This window comes from Cricetulus griseus, chromosome X (assembly GCF_003668045.3).
Source record: "Cricetulus griseus strain 17A/GY chromosome X, alternate assembly CriGri-PICRH-1.0, whole genome shotgun sequence".
Classification (NCBI taxonomy): Eukaryota; Metazoa; Chordata; class Mammalia; order Rodentia; family Cricetidae; genus Cricetulus; species Cricetulus griseus.
This window is the reverse complement of record NC_048604.1, coordinates 116,401,844-116,419,922: the sequence shown is the minus strand read 5'-3', so window position 1 is coordinate 116,419,922 and position 18,079 is coordinate 116,401,844. Positions and strand designations below refer to the sequence as shown.

The 18,079-nt window shown below is 38.4% G+C and overlaps 1 long non-coding RNA gene across 1 annotated transcript; it reads right to left on the bottom strand.

Annotated features, from left to right (window-relative positions):
- Positions 1-331: 331 nt before the first annotated feature.
- On the bottom strand, positions 332-17,227 carry LOC113837761. Its single transcript, XR_003488473.1, has 2 exons — positions 16,455-17,227; positions 332-841 (listed from the first exon to the last, which is right to left on the bottom strand). It is a non-coding gene; the product is annotated as an uncharacterized LOC113837761 (long non-coding RNA).
- Positions 17,228-18,079: the final 852 nt, after the last annotated feature.

The following is an 18,079-nucleotide window of genomic DNA, read 5'->3' as shown; positions in this document are numbered from 1 at the left end:
TCCTAATTTCTAGATGAAACATTTCTATGTTGAGCATTGTTCTTTTAGTATATTGGCAGATACTCTTTCTCAAACATGTATGATACTGATACATAAACCTTACAGAGAGGCTATAAACCTCATTACAACCTAGTCACACCAATTAATATTGATTTGAACATCACACACATATATACAAATAGAATCCACCAAAACATTAAAACTTCAACTCCCCAACCATAGAAAAACATGTGGAGGCTGGAATTTTGCAAACTTTGTTGTAGGCAGGGTTTTTTTTGTCGGAATCACCAGCTCCCCATTAAATGACACAAAGACTTGTAAATTATAAATGTTTGAGTGAGAGCTTAACCCATATTTATTACCTATGCTCTATCATGTGTCTGGGTACCTTTTTTCAACATGGAATGTTCATCTTCTTTCTCTCCAAATCTCCTGGCGACCTTGCTCTCTTTCATCCCTGTGCTTTTTTTCCTGCCTGCAAGTCCCACCAAATCTCTTCCTGCCTAGCTATTGGCCATTTAGCTCTTTATTAAACCAAAGACAGCCACACTCTTCATAGTGTACAAAAAGTTTGTTCCAAGGCACTTTTTTTTTCACAGACTCTTTTGCTTGTTTGCTGCCTCTCATGTGTTAGTAATAGGAAGAGAAACTGGAGGAAAACTGAAGTCTAAGTTCAGTGAAGATGGGCTTTTTTTCCGGTGTTCTGTTCTTGTCATATTTCCACTCCAGCAGCAGAATGTGGGTCCAGCCTGCGTCTTCTTGTGCTTTCAGAGCCAGCTTCATGGTTTCTTCCAAGTTGTAGCAGCCATAATGATTTTCTTCTCAGCTCTGGGTCTCAGCTCTGAATGAACATAGTGACAAAAGTAGAAGTTGAGCATAGCATACCTAGGACTTAAGCCTGAGCGTTAGGTTTGTCCGGCCTCTGCAGTAGGCTCTTAGATTTGGATAACACCAACCTCTTCCTTATTTCCCTGACCTGAGGAAGATGTGGCTGTGTATTATAGCTATTATGTCCACACTATCCCCACACCCTTTATTCTTTCAGCACCTTAGTACTTGAGTTATGAATCTATGACATTAAACTTCTCTGTTAGAAATTTTTGTTTCCTGGAAGGATGCTTAGTGATACACTAATCTCGGTTATTAGTCCATTTGGGTTTGTAAAACTTTTCTTTCTAAAAATAATATTCTTTTCATCTACAGAGCTAGGTTAAATATTTACTTTTAATTCTTTCAAGTTCTCTGTATGTTGATAATTCTAATCTCATATGTAGATTTTTTCTTGTTAATCCTTTTTTCTTTTTATTTACACTGCCTTTGTTTTGTCCTTTTTCTAAGGAACTGATATTTAAATACATCTATGAATTCTTTAATAGTTCTATTTACTATAATTTTATTTATCTAATGAATTGATTCTTCCTTTCTGTTTTTTTTTTTGCTTATTTTTAGCTTCTTAACTGAGTTATCTAATCATTTGTTCCAATCTTTTCACATTTAATTAAGAAGGATTTTTAAGGATATAATATTTTCTCTTGATGTAGCTGTTCTAATAATTCTTCATTAAATATATTCTATTCATGGCTTTTATATAGTCTTTGGCCTAAGAGTTACTTTGGTGTTTTAGAAGTCCTATATTATACTCTTCCATTTACCATGGTCTTGTTTTCCAAACTTTCAGTCAACTGCTTTTAGTCAGCCATAGATGGAAAATATTATGTGAAAAAGTTGCCGCAATAATAATTTATGCCACTCTGACAACTTTATGAAATCTCATACCTTTCTGGCCATTCCTCCTGGCCTGTGACTCATTTTTGTGCAGTGCATCCATACTGTGAAGAACCTCTCTTTTACTCATTAATTAGCCATCTTGTTCATCAGTTGGACTGCTACAGTGTTTCAGTTTCTGTATTTTACTAGTAATGAGCCAGTCTGCACGTTTAGGAATATCCATGCTTCCTGGCAACAGTATACTTAGAATATGTTGTTCTACTTTATTATTGTTTATTGTAGTTAGTCTTATTGCACTCATTTGTAAATTAAACTTTATCACAGCTGTGTATGCATAGGAAAAATATAGTGTATAGAGAGTTCAGAACTATCTCAGGTTTTAGGCATCTACTGAGAGTTTTAGAACATTTCTCACAAAAGAAAGGAGGCAGCTGTAATAAAAGTGGGCTCAATTTCTGTTCATTAGTAATAGGTTTTTATTATATTGCAGGGGAAAATATATACTATGTGATTTCTGCTTTGGTGTATTTATTAACATTTTCTTTGCTTATGCTTTATCCCTCAGTACTAATATATATTTTCACTTTACTAAAGCTAAGTTATATTGTAATGTTTTTTGGAAGAGGCCATATTAGCAGTAATTATTGACATCTTACAGTTAAGATTGGCAGCACTTTCCTATTGCAACATAAGACTATTTAGATCCTACAAGCTGATGGCAGTTTGAAGTGATAATTGTGTTATATTTAAATTATTGCAAATTTGTAATATACCTTACTGTTTCTATTAAAGGAATGAGAACAAGTGTTATCTTTGCTGTACATCCACTATTGGAAAATTAATAATATACATCTGATTGTGACAATGTATTGGAATTGAAGACACATGTTAAAATGACTCAGCGCGTATCTGTAGAGTTCCACATTTTATCAATAAACATTCTCTTTGCCATCTTAATGTGTTTTTCTCTTGGTTTTGTTTTATTTTAACCCATAATTAGCATATTTTAATCTTAGTGACTTTTTTCACTTTGTTTCCATTTTTCTGCAATGTTTTTTGATGGTTATTTAATTTACATATACACATGTCAAATTTTTTGGCAATTGGATTTTATCAGACCCCACATTACCTCAGTTTTATCTATTGGTCAGCTGGATCTTTTAATCAGATGAGGTTTTTTTTTTTCAGAAAGGACTATTGGATGTAGTAGCTTCCTAGTTCAAATATACAAACATATATATTATATGATGTATGTACCATGCATAATTTGAGACAGGGTCTGTGAGGAGCCGCACTCACATTCGCCATTACAAGATGGCGCTGACATCCGCTGCCGGATCAAGTAAACAACGTTGGTATGCATGTGCTCAGTGTTTTTCCACTGCCTAGCCCCGCCTATTCCATGGCGTCATATAGGGTGACGAGTCATGCACCTATCCCAGCTGTACACGCATCGCTCAGAGTTTGTGAGCCTTTATTAGGGGACGGGATTCTTGGCTCGGGGTCTCTGCTTTTGTAAGCTTATGCTCTCTCTCTCTCAAGACGCATAAAGCTTTACTGCAGAAGGATCCGAGTGTCCTGTGTTGTTCTTGCCGGCAAGACTATCGCGCGGGACAAGGGTCTCATTATATAGTCCTGGCTGTCCTAGAACTCACTCAGGAGACCAGGCTGGCCTCGAACTTACGGAGATCTGCCTGCTTCTGCCTCCCAAGTGCCAGGATTAAAGGTGTGCACCACCATCCCCCACCTGTTCTTGTACCTTTTAAAACACTGTTTCAAGCACACCATGATAAACATCTAGGCTGGCTATGACTTTATCAGGTCACATTTTCCTTCAGAAGTCTGAAAATGTGAGTATCCACACTGGTTGAATGATCCTGTGGAGAAGTCTGAAGCCTCCCTGATTTGTTCCAGCTTTGTTTTAAGGATATCTATAAGGTTGAATGTAGTCACTGAAAATGAATAACTTCAGCAGTAGATTATTATTTACCAGGCTTACTCACCTTTGTCCTTGAACTGACATACCTTTGAAACCTATAAATTCACATCTTCCTTTACTCCAAAACAGTTTCCTTTAATTGTATCACTGAATATTTTTGTACTTTAGGTATTTTATTCTTTTTCCCCTGTAGTGTACTAATATTCCTCTGTCTCTCTTCTTCCCTCCATTTCCTTTTACGCTTTTATCTTTGTCCAATAATATTGCATGTTTACCACACTGTTTTCATATTTCTTGTTTCTAGTATAGAAATAGCTGTCTTATGTTTTTTTCAAGTCAGCTATGTTCTAGTTTTTTGGGGGGGGTTCAAGGCAGGGTTTCTCTGTGTAGCTTTTGGAGCCTGTCCTGGAACTCACTCTGTAGACCAAGCTGGCCTCAAACTCATAGAGATCTACCTACCCCTGTCTCCCAAATGCTGGGATTAAAGGTGCAAATCACCACTGCCTATGTTTTAATGTAGACTTCATTTTTTTCAAGCAATGCTTAAGTCTCAGCACATCTGGGTAGAAAGTAGTTTTCATACATGACTGTGTCCACACACTGCAGTTTCTCTTGCTAAAAACATCCTGGGCTGTTGTAGCACATTTATTACCATCATTGAACCTACACTAACAATCGCTGTCACCTACAATTCATTGTCAACATTCCAAGAGTGGTTTGGATTTCTCTATTTCTTTCATTATTAGCCATATTTTCTGAGTTAAGCAGGCACACCTTGAATCTCTCTCTCAGTATCTTATCTCCACTATCTTTCTTGAACCCTTTCCCTACTCCTCTTTGCAATCTTCCTATGTAACGTATTTATGTTGTGTATTTCTATTTAATTGAGGCCAGCTACATTTTCCCCTTGTTCATTTTTGGTGCCTTTCTGTTCTAACTTTTTATCTAACCCATAATGAAATTACACTGGCTTAAATGTAGACTGTAGTTTACATTAATGTAGTTCCTGCACTGGCTCAGTGAGTAAATACACCTGACACTAAGCCAGATGACATGAGTTCAATCCTTCACATCCGTTTGGTGGAAGTAGAGAACTGACTCCAGGATGTTGTCCTCTGACCTCTATCTATACCCATGCCATGGCATTTGTGCAACCACACCCGGACATGTATGTGTCCCCAAACACAATACAAAAAACCCCCACAAATTGAAAAATAATCCAACACATTCTGTGTCACATTGCTGCTCAGAGAGCAAATCTGTCCAATGAGATGAGAGAAAAAATTTCTCGGTGGCTTTCTAGAAAAACTGGTAAAACAGGAAAGAAAATATTGGAATATATCTTTTGCTGTTGTCCCAACCTACTGTCAATAAATCAGCCGCATTTTTCAGGTGCAAGACCCATTTATCATCATAAGGAAAATAGCCACACATATGGGAAATAAAGCATGAATCTCCCAGAAACATGGGTGTAAATGACATCTATGAGCAGTCATTCAAGCCAAGAGCTGTCTATCTTTATCTGTCTTGTTATATTAGAAAATTTTATCTCTATTTATTCAAGCTACTATGCTTAATTTTCTGAGACATACAGCTGAACAACATACTGATGAATGTCTCATATATAGTCTATAAGAGTTCTTTAGGGTTGCTATAACATAGCACACAAAGTTGGTGGTTTAAAACAACAGAAGTTTATTCTCTCCACATTGTGGTAGCCAAAGGCTCAAATTCAAGCTTTCAATATTTATTTCTGGGAATTTCTAAGAGAGAATCTATTCTATTTTTCTCCTCCTGGGTTCTGGTGGCTTATATATGCATCACCCTAACACTACTTTTGTTGTCTCATGGCCTTCCCCTCTGTGTCCTTGCTTTTTGTGTTTTATATGGAGCTAGCCATTGGGTTTGGGGTTCATGCTAATCTGGGATAACCTCATATGGAGATCATTGCCTTAATTACAACTGTAAAGATTTTTATTCCAAATGAGCTCATATCAAGTGGGTGGATACATGCAAGTGGATATGTCTTTTTGGAGGGTATTTTTCACCCATTTACGGTGTATACTTTTCAACATATATAAATGGGATTTTATTAATTTGTAATTTTATTTTTGAGGAGCCCTCTTACAAATTGATTTATCTAGGTCTCACTTTTTGCTTGACTCTACTCCATCTCTTTCCAACCTACATAGCATCCCCATAATCCAGGCTAACCTACTATGCATCCTCTCATTCTGTCTACAGACACCTAACACTACAAAGACAGAATGCACACACATGCACACACACACACACACACACACACACACACACACACACACTCACACACACACACACACTCACACACACACACACACACACTCACATTCACACATGTATACACACACAGAGAATCAACTAATAATTTTGCATCACAAAGTACCCTCAAACTGGGTGACTTAATATGGTAATTAATATTAAAATTCACAAATAATGCAATTTGAGATTTGGTCACTGTTGGCTGATCACTTTCACTATAAGCATCAGTGTTTTCTTTAGGTTTAGTCTATGTAAGTCCAGAGTTTCTGCCTCACAGTGTGTCTTCTTCCTGAAGTCAGTAGGCTAGGCAAAGAATATCCATGTAGATAGTGGAAGTGCAAGCTGGCAAGTTCAGTCATGCCAGCACTTTTTCTGCTTGTGTCACTTCAGCTAAAATCCTATTGTCTAAGTTCATAATCTACTGGTGGGAACAATTGTGAGGTTCCATGGCAAGGTCATAGAACAAAAGGGGCATGAAATTGGGACCATTAATGTACTATGTTTCATTGATAGGATAAACACCTGTAACTTCATTTGATTAGTGTCTGCTTTATAAAAATAGAATCCTACTATATAACTTGCTTGTTTTTTCAAAATAACTTGTAGACATATTCCTAAATTGTCTTACTTCTTTCATAAATTTTGACTGGCTGCATGTTATTCTATAATTGTTTAGCCACCTGTCTACCCTCTTGAGGTGTATTTAATACACTTTTAATCTATCTATCTGCCTGCCTGCCTGCCTGTTTCTTTCTCCCTTCTTCCCCTCCCATTGTTTTTATTTTGGACAGTACAGAAAAAATATTTTTAAGATTTTATTTATTTATTATGTATACAACATTCTGCTTCCATGTATATTTGCACACCAGAAGAAGGCACCAGATCTCATAATGGATGGTTGTGAGCCACCATGTGGTTGCTAGGAATTGAACTCAGGACCTCTGGAAGAGTAGTCAGTGCTCTTAACCTCTGAGCCATCTCTCCAGCCCCCCAGAAAATATATTTTAATGTCTTTAAATATCGGAACTTTCAATTCTTTGAAATAGTCGTTCAAACATGGATTTTCTCCACGAAAGATACATACAATGTTAACAGAAATGACCAGGATACTTTTAAAATAAGGGTACAAAGTTTCAATTTCACTAGAAATTAATGATAATCTCTCTTCTTTAAATATTTATTGAATTAAACCAGTCATAGTGATACACGCCTTTAATTTCAGCACTAGTGAGGAAGACGCAGGCTGATCTCTGTGAGTATGAAACCAGCCTGCTCCACAAAGCAACTTCCAGGACAGACAGTGCTGTTATATTCTGTCTTGAAAAACAAAACGAACAAAAACTCTAAATATGCATTGAGTTAAATGGTTTTAGAAACAGTACTGCAGCTAATCCCAAGAAATCAAGATGTTCAGTAGGGGAGGGAGGGTCATCCTTTGGCCTTGCCTGGAGCTTCCTCCTCCAAGCTAACGGTCTTTCTTTCTTTCTTTCTTTCTTTCTTTCTTTCTTTCTTTCTTCTTCCCTTCCTTCCTTCATCCTACATTTTCTATTACACCCTAACCACAATGCCCCCTTCCCCAACCCAGACCCCCAAACCACTCCTCCTCTGTTTCTGTTCAGAAAGGGGCAGGCCTCCCATGGATATCAACAAAACATGACATATCAAGTTGCAATAAGAGTAAGCCCCTTGCTCTGTCCTGAGGCGGGCACCCGAGCCTCAGGAAAGTCTGGGGGCTGCTCTGCTCCCCAACCTCCCCCATCAACCCCTGCTCACTTCTGCCTTAGCCCACTTGGGCAATAGTGGACCTGCCCAGACCAGGAAGGCCCACCCTGAGTCCGGACACACCTCACCCTTATCCACCCATCACCCTCTGCCATCCGGCTGCCACCAGAGGCTGAGCCCTCTGCCAGCCACGGGAGAGAGGGAGAGACCCCCACCTGCACTCACTGGAAGAAGACATGGAAAAAGACTGAGTAAGGTCACACTCAGCAACAGAAGGAACACTATGACACAACGAGAATTTAGGGACTCCACACCAGCAAGATCTGAAAAGCACAACACAGAGGATGAAGAAGAGATGGACCTCAAAAATTATCTTAGGAGAATGATAGCGACCTTTAAAGAGGAAACAAGAAAATCCTTTAAATATAGACGAAAAAACGAGCAAAAAATACATGAAATGGAGAAAAAGACAAGAAGTAAACCAATCTCTTAAGGAATCTAAAGAAAACCAAGAAAAAACAACCAAACAAGTGAAGGAAACAATTCAAACAGTTCAAGGCATGAAAGCTGAAATAGACACAATAAAGAAAACACAGAATGAGGGGATGCTGGAAACAGAAACGCTGGATAAACGATCAGCAACTAAAGATGTGAGTATAACCAATAGAATTCAAGAGATGGAAGAGAGAATCTCAGTTGTTGAAGACTCTATAGAAGATATACAGTCATTGACCAAAGAAAATCTCAAGTCCAACAAATCCCTAACACAAAATATCCAGGAAATATGGGACACCGTGAAAAGGCTGAACCCAAGAATAATAGGTATAGAAGAAGGTGAAGAAATAAAGCTCAAAGGTACGGAAAACATATTCAACAAAATCATAGAAGAAAACTTTCTGAGCCTATAGAAGGATATGCCTATGAAAGTACAAGAAGCTAACAGAAAACCAATCAGTCTTGACCACAAAAGAAGTCCCCTCGACACATAATAATCAAAACACCAAACTTACAGAATAAAGAGAAAATATTAAGAGCAGCAAAGGAAAAAGGCCAAGTAACATATAAAAGCAGACCTATCAGAATCACACTCAATTTCTCAATGGAAATTTTGAAAGCCAGAAGGTCCTGGATAGACATCCTACAAACTCTAAGGGAGCATGGATGCCAACCCAGACTACTGTACCCAGCAAAACTTTCAATCACTATAGATGGAGAAAACAAGATATTCCATGACAAAACCAGACTTAAACAATACATATCTAAAAATCCAGCACTACAGAAAGTTCTGGAAGGAAAACTCCACACCAACAAAGATAACTACACTCACAAAAACATAGGCAATAGATAATCCAATTCTACCAAACATGAAAAGAAACAGGAGGGCGAAATCCACACACAATGACACCACCAACAATAAATCCCAAACAAACAAGAACAATCAATGGACATTAATATCCCTCAATGCCAATAGTCTTAACCTGCCGAAAGAAAGATACAGGCTAACAGAATGGATATGAAGACAGAATCCATCCTTCTGCTGTATACAAGAAAGACACCTCTACTTCGAAGACAGGCGTTACCTCAGAGTAAAGGGTTGGGAAAAGATTTTCCAATCAAATGGGCCCAAGAAACAAGCTGGTGTAGAAATCCTAATATCTAACAAATTAGACTTCAAACTAAAATCAATCAAAAGAGATGAAGAAGGACATTTCATACTCATCACAGGAAAAGTCCTTCAAGATGAAGTCTCAATCCTGAACATCTATGCCCCAAATACAAAGGCACCCACATTTGTAAAAGAAACATTACTAAATCTCAAACCACACATAAAACCACAAACACATATAGTAGGAGACTTCAACATCCTGCTTTCATCACTAGACAGGACCATCAGACAGAAACTTAACAAAGAAACAAAGGATCTAACAAAAGTTAAGACCCAACTGGGTTTAACAAATATCTATAGAACATTCCATCCAAACACAAAAGAATATACCTTCTTCTCAGCCCCACACGGAACCTTCTCTAAAATTGACCACATACTTGGCAACAAACCAAACCTCCACAGATACAAAAGAATAGAAATAACCCCCTGTATCTTATCAGATCACCATGTTTTAAAGTTAGAATTCAACAGCAATACAAATTGCAGAAAACCTGCAAACTCGTGGAAATTGAATAACACGCAATTGCACCATTCTTGGGTTGAGGAAGAAATAAAAAATAGAAATTAAAGACTTCCTATAATTTAATGAAAATGTAGACACAACATACCCAAACTTACGGGACACTCTGAAAGCAGTGCTAAGAGGAAAGTTCATAGCACTAAGTGCCCACATGAAGAAACTGGAGAAAAGTCATACTAGAGAATTGACAGAACAAATGAACGCTTTAGAGCAAAAAGAAGCATACTCACCTCAGAGGAGTAGATGCCAGGAAATAATCAAACTGAGGGCTGAAATCAATAAAGTAGAAACTAGGAAAACATTACAAAGAATCAATGAAATAAAAAGTTGGTTCTTTGAGAAGATCAACATGATAGACAAACCTTTATCCAAAATAGCCAAAAGACAGAGAGACAGCATGCTAATTAACAAAATCAGAAACGAAAAGGGGGATATAACAACGGACACTGAAGAAATCCAGAGAATCATCAGGTCATACTTTGAAAACCTGTACTCCACAAAATTCAAAAATCTAAAGGAAATGGACAATTTTCTGGATAGATGTCACTTACCAAATTTAAACCAAGAAGAGATAAGCAGTTTAAATCAACCAGTAAAACCTAATGAAATAGAAACAGTCATCAAAAGCCTCCCATCCAAAAAAAGCCCAGGACCAGATGGCTTCACTGCAGAATTCTACCAGAAATTAAAACAGGAGCTAATACCGGTACTCGTCAAATTGTTCCACACAATAGAAGCAGAAGGGGCATTGCCAAACTCTTTTTACAAGGCTACAATCTCTTTAAAAATACAACTAAAAAAGAGACCTACAGACCAATATCCCTCATGAACATCAGTGCAAAAATACTCAACAAAATACTGGCGAATCAAATCCAAGAACACATCAGAAAAACCATCCACTATGATCTAGTAGGCTTCATCCCAGGGAGGCAAGGATGGTTCAACATATGAAAATCCATCAATGCAATCCACCATATAAACAAACTGAAAAAGAAAAACCACATGATCATCTCCCTAGATGCTGAAAAAACCTTTGACAAAATCCAACATCCCTTCATGATAAAGATCTTGGAGACAACGGTAATAACAGGAACATATCTAAATATGATAAAAGCAATATACACAAAACCAACAGCCAACATCAAACTAAATGGAGAGAAACCCAAACGATTCCTCTAAAATCAGGAACAAGACAAGGCTGTCCACTCTCTCCATATCTCTTCAATGTTGTACTTGAAGTTCTAGCTAGAGCAATAAGACAAGAAAAGGAGATCAAAGGGATACAAATTGGAAAGGAAGAAATCAAACTCTCACTATTTGCAGATGATGATAGTCTACATAAGTGACCCGAAAAACTGTGCCAGGGAACTCCTACAGCTGATAAACACCTTCAGCAAAGTAGCAGGATACAAAATTAACTCAATAAAATCAGTAGCCTTACTATATACAGATGATAAATGCAATGAGAAAGAAATCAGAGAAACATCACTCTTCACAATATCCACAAGCAACAAAAAATATCTTGGGGTAACTCTAACCAAAAAAGTGAAAGACCTGTATAACAAAAACTTTGACTCTTTAAAGAAAGAAATTAAAGATACCAGAAAATGGAAAGATCTCCCATGCTCTTGGATAGGTAGAATCAACATAGTAAAAATGGCAATCTTGCCAAAAGTGATCTACAGATTCAATGCAATCCCCATCAAAAACCCAACACAGTTCTTCACAGACCTTGAAAGAACAATACTCAACTTTATATGGAAAAACAAAAAACCAAGGATAGGCAAAACAACTCTGTACAATAAAGAATCTTCTGGAGGCATTACCATCCCTGACTTCAAGTTTTTTTATAGAGCCATCGTTCTGAAAACAGCTTGGTATTTGCACAAAAATAGATAGATAGACCAATCGAATCTAATTAAAAACCCTGATATTAACCAACACACCAATGAACACCTTATTTTTTGACAAAGATGCTAAATCTCTACAATGGAAGAAAGATAGCATCTTCAACAAATGGTTCTGGCACAGCTGGATTCAGACATGCAGAAGATTGCAGATAGATCCATATCTGTCACCATGCACAAAACTTAAGTGCAAATGGATCAAAGATCTCAACATAAATCCAGCCACATTGAATCTTCTAGAAGAGAAAGTGGGAGATAACCTTGAACAAATTGTCACAGGAGACCACTTCCTAAACATTACACCAGTAGCACAGACATTGAGATCTGCAATTAATAAATGGGAACTCCTGAAACTGAGAAGCTTCTGTAAGGCAAAGCACACAGTCAGTAAGACAAAACGACAGTCACAGAATGGGAAAAGATCTTCACCAACCTCACATCTGACAGCTGTCTTGTACAAGGGGGAGCACATGGACCCCAGACTGCTGTCTGGAAGCCAGTACAGGACTGATCCAGACCCCTGAACATGGATGTCAATTAGGAGGCCTCTGCACTCTAGGGGCCCCTGGTAGTGGATTAGTATTTTCCCTGGTGTAAGAAGGGACTTTTAGAGCCCATCCCACATGAAGGGATGCACTGTGGGCCTGGACACATGGGGGAGGGCCTACTCCTGGCCCAGGATGATGTGGTGGACTTTGGGGAGCCCCCGTCAAGAGCCCTACCCTGCCTGGGGAGTGGAGGGTGGATGGGGCTGGGGTGGGAATGTGGGGGGAGGGGCCTGGGTAGGAGGGAGTGGAGGGAGAGGGAGAAGGGATTCACATGTGAAACAAGCTTGTTCCTAATTTGAACTAATAAAAAAATACAAAAAAGAGTAAGCACCTTTCCTTATTAAAGCTAGGCAAGCAATCCAGTATGAGGAATAGGTCCCCAAGAGCCTGCCAAAGCATTAGGGATAGGCTCTGTTTCCACCACTAGGAGTCCCACAAGTAGACCAAGCTACACAACTCTCACACATTTGTAGAGGACCTAGGTTGGTCCCATGCAGGCTCCCTAGCTGTCAGTCAAGGGTCTGTGAGTTCCTATGTGTCCAAGTTAGTTGTTTCTGTGGGTTCCCTTGTGATGACTGGACATTCTGGCTCATTTTTCCTCAGCTTAATATGAATGTGAAGAAATTTCTGCTTGCAGCCATGATATAACAACTGTATGTAAGTGGACTTATCTTTCCCCATAAACTGGACAAAATACATGAGCCAACTGCTTTAGGGATTAAAGCAAAAGGAATTCATATATATGATCCTTGACAGATAGGATACACACGTGGTAAGACTTCCATTCATATCACCTTTGTCCATTAAGACACCCTTTGAAAGTAGACATCAGATTGACTATACCATTCTCACTGAGTTGAACAGATCAGTTTTCACCAGCTGATACACATGGAAGTTTTTGAGGGAATTGAATGAAACAGGCACTACAGCAGTGCTTCTCAACCTGTGGGCCTCATCCCTTCAAGGATCAAACAATCCTTTCACAGGTATCTCATCTGATGTCCTGCTTATAGGACATTTACATTATGATTCATTACAGTAGCAAAATTATACCTATGAAGTAACAACAAAATGATTTTATGGTTGGGGTCACCACATCATGAGAGTATTAAAGGGTCACAGCATTAGGAAGGTTGAGAACTGTCTTACCACAACTGATTCCATGATGGAAGTAACTGATACTGTCTTAGGACACAGAAAACAACAAAAAGTTGGAAGACTTGCTATCTGATTTCAAGGGTTACTTTCAAGTTATCAATAGCAAAACAGAAAATAAGGCACAGTTAAAAAGACAAGTTACTGAAGATAGAAACAAAAATAGAGATGCAGCTCATCAAGTTTCAATAAAGCAGTTGTGACAATGTAATGGGAGAAAGGAGAGTTTCAAAAAGCCCTGCTAGAGTAAGTTGTCATTCATATGCTAAAAATAAACTTCCTTAGGGCTGGAGAGATTGCTCAGTGGTTAAGAGCACTGGCTACTCTTTTAGAGAACCAAGGTTCAATTTCCAGCACCTACATGGTAGCTCACAACTGTCTGCAACACTAGATCCAGCACCCTCACACAGACATACATGCAGGCAAAACACCAGTGCATAGTAAAAATTAAAAAAACAACAACAACAAAACTTACCTCATATCATATATAAAAATTACTTGGAGATAAATCCTAGGATTAAACAAACAAGATAAAAACCTGAATTTTAGAATTAAATGTAGGAAGGGAACTATCATTATTACTTTAGGAAAGACATAAAAGTAACTAATCATTGAAATGTGTTAATGGTGGCACATGCCTATAGTTCCAGCTACTCTGGAAGCTGAGGTAGGAAGATCACTGATTCCAGGCTTTCTGGACGATTTAGTGCTGTGCAAATTTATTGGGTGTCTTTGCTAAGTTTGGCATCAATACCGTGACCTTCTAGGAGAGAGGAACCACTAGGTTTCCTAAGGAGGACTGAACTGGCCCAGGTCAGAAAAAGTATGGATTGAGCTTTATCAAAATGAAAACTGCCCATTCAGTATCAATTAAGAAAATGAAAAGACAAGCCAGTCTGTGAGAAGATATTCACAAGGGACTTACACACAGAATTCATAAAGAATGCTTTCAATAATAAAATGAAAAACAGTCCAATTTAAATCTGCATAAAAAATTGAAAAGAATGGTTGTTAGCTAGGGGTTGGCAACTGGGGAGAAATTAGTCAAAAGATATAAAATTTTAGTTAGGAGGAATAAGTTCCAAAGATTTATTGTACAATGTGATGACAATAGCTAACAATATATTATACCCTTGGAAAATTCTAAAATTACATATAAATTGTTCTCACTACAAAATAATAGCTGTAAGAGGTAATGAATATGTTAATTAGCTAGACCAGTCATCCTACAATATGTATATACTTCAAAATAGTATGTGTACATAGTAAATACATATAATTCAGTTAAAAATTAAAATGAATACATAAATTAACAAAAGATATGAGAAGATCCTCATGAAAGAAAATATATGAAGACCAATAAGCACATGAAAAGGTGTTCAACATCAAATGAAAATTAAAACTACAATATAATGCCACTACATAACCAATAAAATAGGCTAAATTAAGTCCAGTAGTATTCAATTTTATCTAGGATATAGATGAACTGAAACTCAACTTTCATTCAGGAGTGTAGAATTGTGCAACTACTTTGGAAAAATGTCATTGTCCCAAAAAGTACAACTTAATAACTGTTGTATAACCATCTTCTCTCCTCCAATCTATCCCATAAACAGACTAGTCAAGAATGGTTATAGCCCTTACACTGAGGTAACATCTGTCTTTGAAGTTGAGGTGTGTTCCTTTTATGCAGCAGAAGGATGGCTTCTGTCTTCATTCTATTCTGTTAGCCTGTATCTTTTTATACACCAGTTAAGACCATTAATATTGAGGGATATTAGTGACCATTGATTGTTCATTCTTGTTTATTTTGGATTTGTTGTTGTTGGTGGTATTGTGTGTGGATTTACCCGACTTTTTCTTTTGGCTTTTGGTAAAGTGGGGTTATCTATTGCCTATGTTTTTGTGAGTGTAGTTAACTTCCAGTACCTTCTGTAGGGCTGGATTAGTGGATATGTATTTTTTAAATCTGGTTTTGTCATGGAATATCTTGTGTTCTCCATCTATACTGATTGAAAGCTTTGCTGGGTATAGTGGTCTGGGCTGGCATCCATGGTCTCAGTGTTTGTAGAATATCTATCTAGGACCTTCTGGCTTTCAGAGTTTCCATGGAGAAGTCAGATGTGATTCTGATAGGTCTGCCTTTATATGTTACTTGGCCTTTTTCCTTTGCTGCTCTTAATGTTCTTTCTTTATTCTGTATGTTTGGGCTTTTGATTATTATGTGGTGAGGAGACATTTTTGTGGTCCACTCTATAGTGTATGGAAGCAGAAGCAGACACCCACAGCTAAACACTGGAATCCAGTTACAGAGAGTGAGGAGTGATGAGCAAATGGGTCAAGACCAAGCTGGAGAAACCCACAGAAACAGCTGACCTGAACAAGGGGGAGCTCATGAACCCCAGACTGTTAGCTGGGAAACCAGCATAGGACCAACCCAGACCCCCTGAATGTGGGTGTCAGTTAGGAGGCCTGGGCAATCTATGGGGCCTCTGGCAGTGGATCAGTATTTATCCCTAGTATACAAATTGACTTTGGGAGCCTAGAGTCTCTCAGCCTAGACACACCGGGGAGGGCCTAGGCCCTGCTCCAAGTGATATGATAGACTTTGAAGATCCCCCATAGAAGACCTCACCATCCCTGAGGAGCAGAAAGGGGATGGGATAGGGAATTGCTGGGGGGCAGAGGAGGTGAGGAAGAGGGAACTGGGATTGACATGTTCAACAAGCTTGTTTCTAATTTAAATTTAAAAGGGGGGAGAATGGTTGTAGCTACGCTAGTCATCATCTCAAACTGGAAAGCAACCAAATAAATGTCTAGTGACAGAAGATTAGATAACCCCCTCTAAAACTTAGGGAACATCTATGAAAAGAAAGCAGGAAGAATTTATGAGTCAGGGGAGGGAGAGGACTGCTGTCTCCTGGACATTACATGGATATTGCCCACATGAACTCAAAGCAGCTGTGCTTACCTGCAGTGGCCCTGCACAAGTTCAAGCCAGCCAAAATCTGGCATAGATGGAGTAGATGATCTCGAGGCCCCACCCCTTACTGTGAAGCTATTGGCAGTTGATAACAGATAAGGGAGAGAGAACCATACTTTTTTCAGGCTGTGACCACTGGAAAGATTCCTGTGCTCCACTGGATAGCGCCACACCCATGGACATACGGGCAGCACTCACTGTTCTTCTGGACTATCAAGAGAAAACAGGCACAAAGTTGGAAGGGGGGATAGTTGGAGGAAGGTATGGAGGTAGATAAGATCATATTTCATTGCATACATGTATGAAATTCTTAAGAATAAAGAAAATGTTGAATCAATAAGTTGCAGTGTATTTGCACAATGGAATTCCAATAAAATGACTGAATTGACTATGCATTGTGCTGGATAGATTTATGTCAACTTGACAGAAACTGTAGTCATCTGAGAGGAGGGAACCTCAACTGAGAAAATGCCTCCGTAAGATCTGGTTGGCAATTTTGTTGATTAATGATAGATGGGGGAGGGCCCAGCCTATTGTGGGTGGTTCCATCCCTGGGCTGTTGGTCATGGGTGCTATAAGAAAGCAGGCTGAGAAAGCCACTTAAGCTGTGTTCCTCCATGGCCTCTGCATCAGTTGCTGCCTGCAGGTTCTTAAGTTTTTACCTTGGCTTACTTCAATGGGCTATATGATTCAGGATATGCTAGCCAAATAAACCCTTTCCTCCCTAAGTTTCTTTTGGGCATGGTGTTTCTTTTATCACAGCACTATAAAAGTAAAATATACATGAAACAACATATAGAAATAAAGAAAGTTAAATTAAAATACTCTGATAGTTTGTTTCCTTGATGTTCAGTTATGTGTTTTTTTATAAGACCACTTTCTTAATTTTAAATTATGTATATATGACTGTGGTTATGTGCACACAATTGTGGGTGTACACAGAGGCCCGAAGAAGGCATTGGGTCCCATGCATCTAGAGATACACACATTTGTGACCTGCCTGGCACAGGTGCTGGGACTCAAACTCTGGTCCTCTGAAAGTGCACTAGGCACTCGTATCCACTGAGCAATTTTTCCAGGTCCTGAATGAGTTTCTTACACATTTTTGGATATTAACCTCTTATCAGATATATACTTTGCAAATATTTTTTCCTGCATCACAGGTTATTGTCCTTTCCCTCTGTCAGCCTTTTCCCTTGATATGTAGCATACTTTTACTTGGGCATAGTCCCATTTGCTTATTTTTGCTGTGTGTTTGAGCTCATAGTCAAGAAATCATTGTCAGAGGTCAAGGAGCATCTATTGTACATGTCTTTAGGTTGGACACTTTCAGACTGGAGTCTGTCATCTATTCCAGGCTAATTTCTGTATTTTGTGTCAGTTTTTTCTTTTACATGTGAGCACCCAATTTTCTCAGCATCACAGAAACACAACTGATTCTTGTATGATAATTTTGTGAGTGCAAGTACAACTTTGCTTGCTACTTCTACCAGTATTGGGTGTTGTCTCTAGGGTTTTCTGTATGGTTGATCATGCCTCCTTCAAGTAGGAAGTTTTACTTCCTCTTTTCTACTTTGTTCATCTGTTGCTCATTGCTCCCACTAGAACTTCCT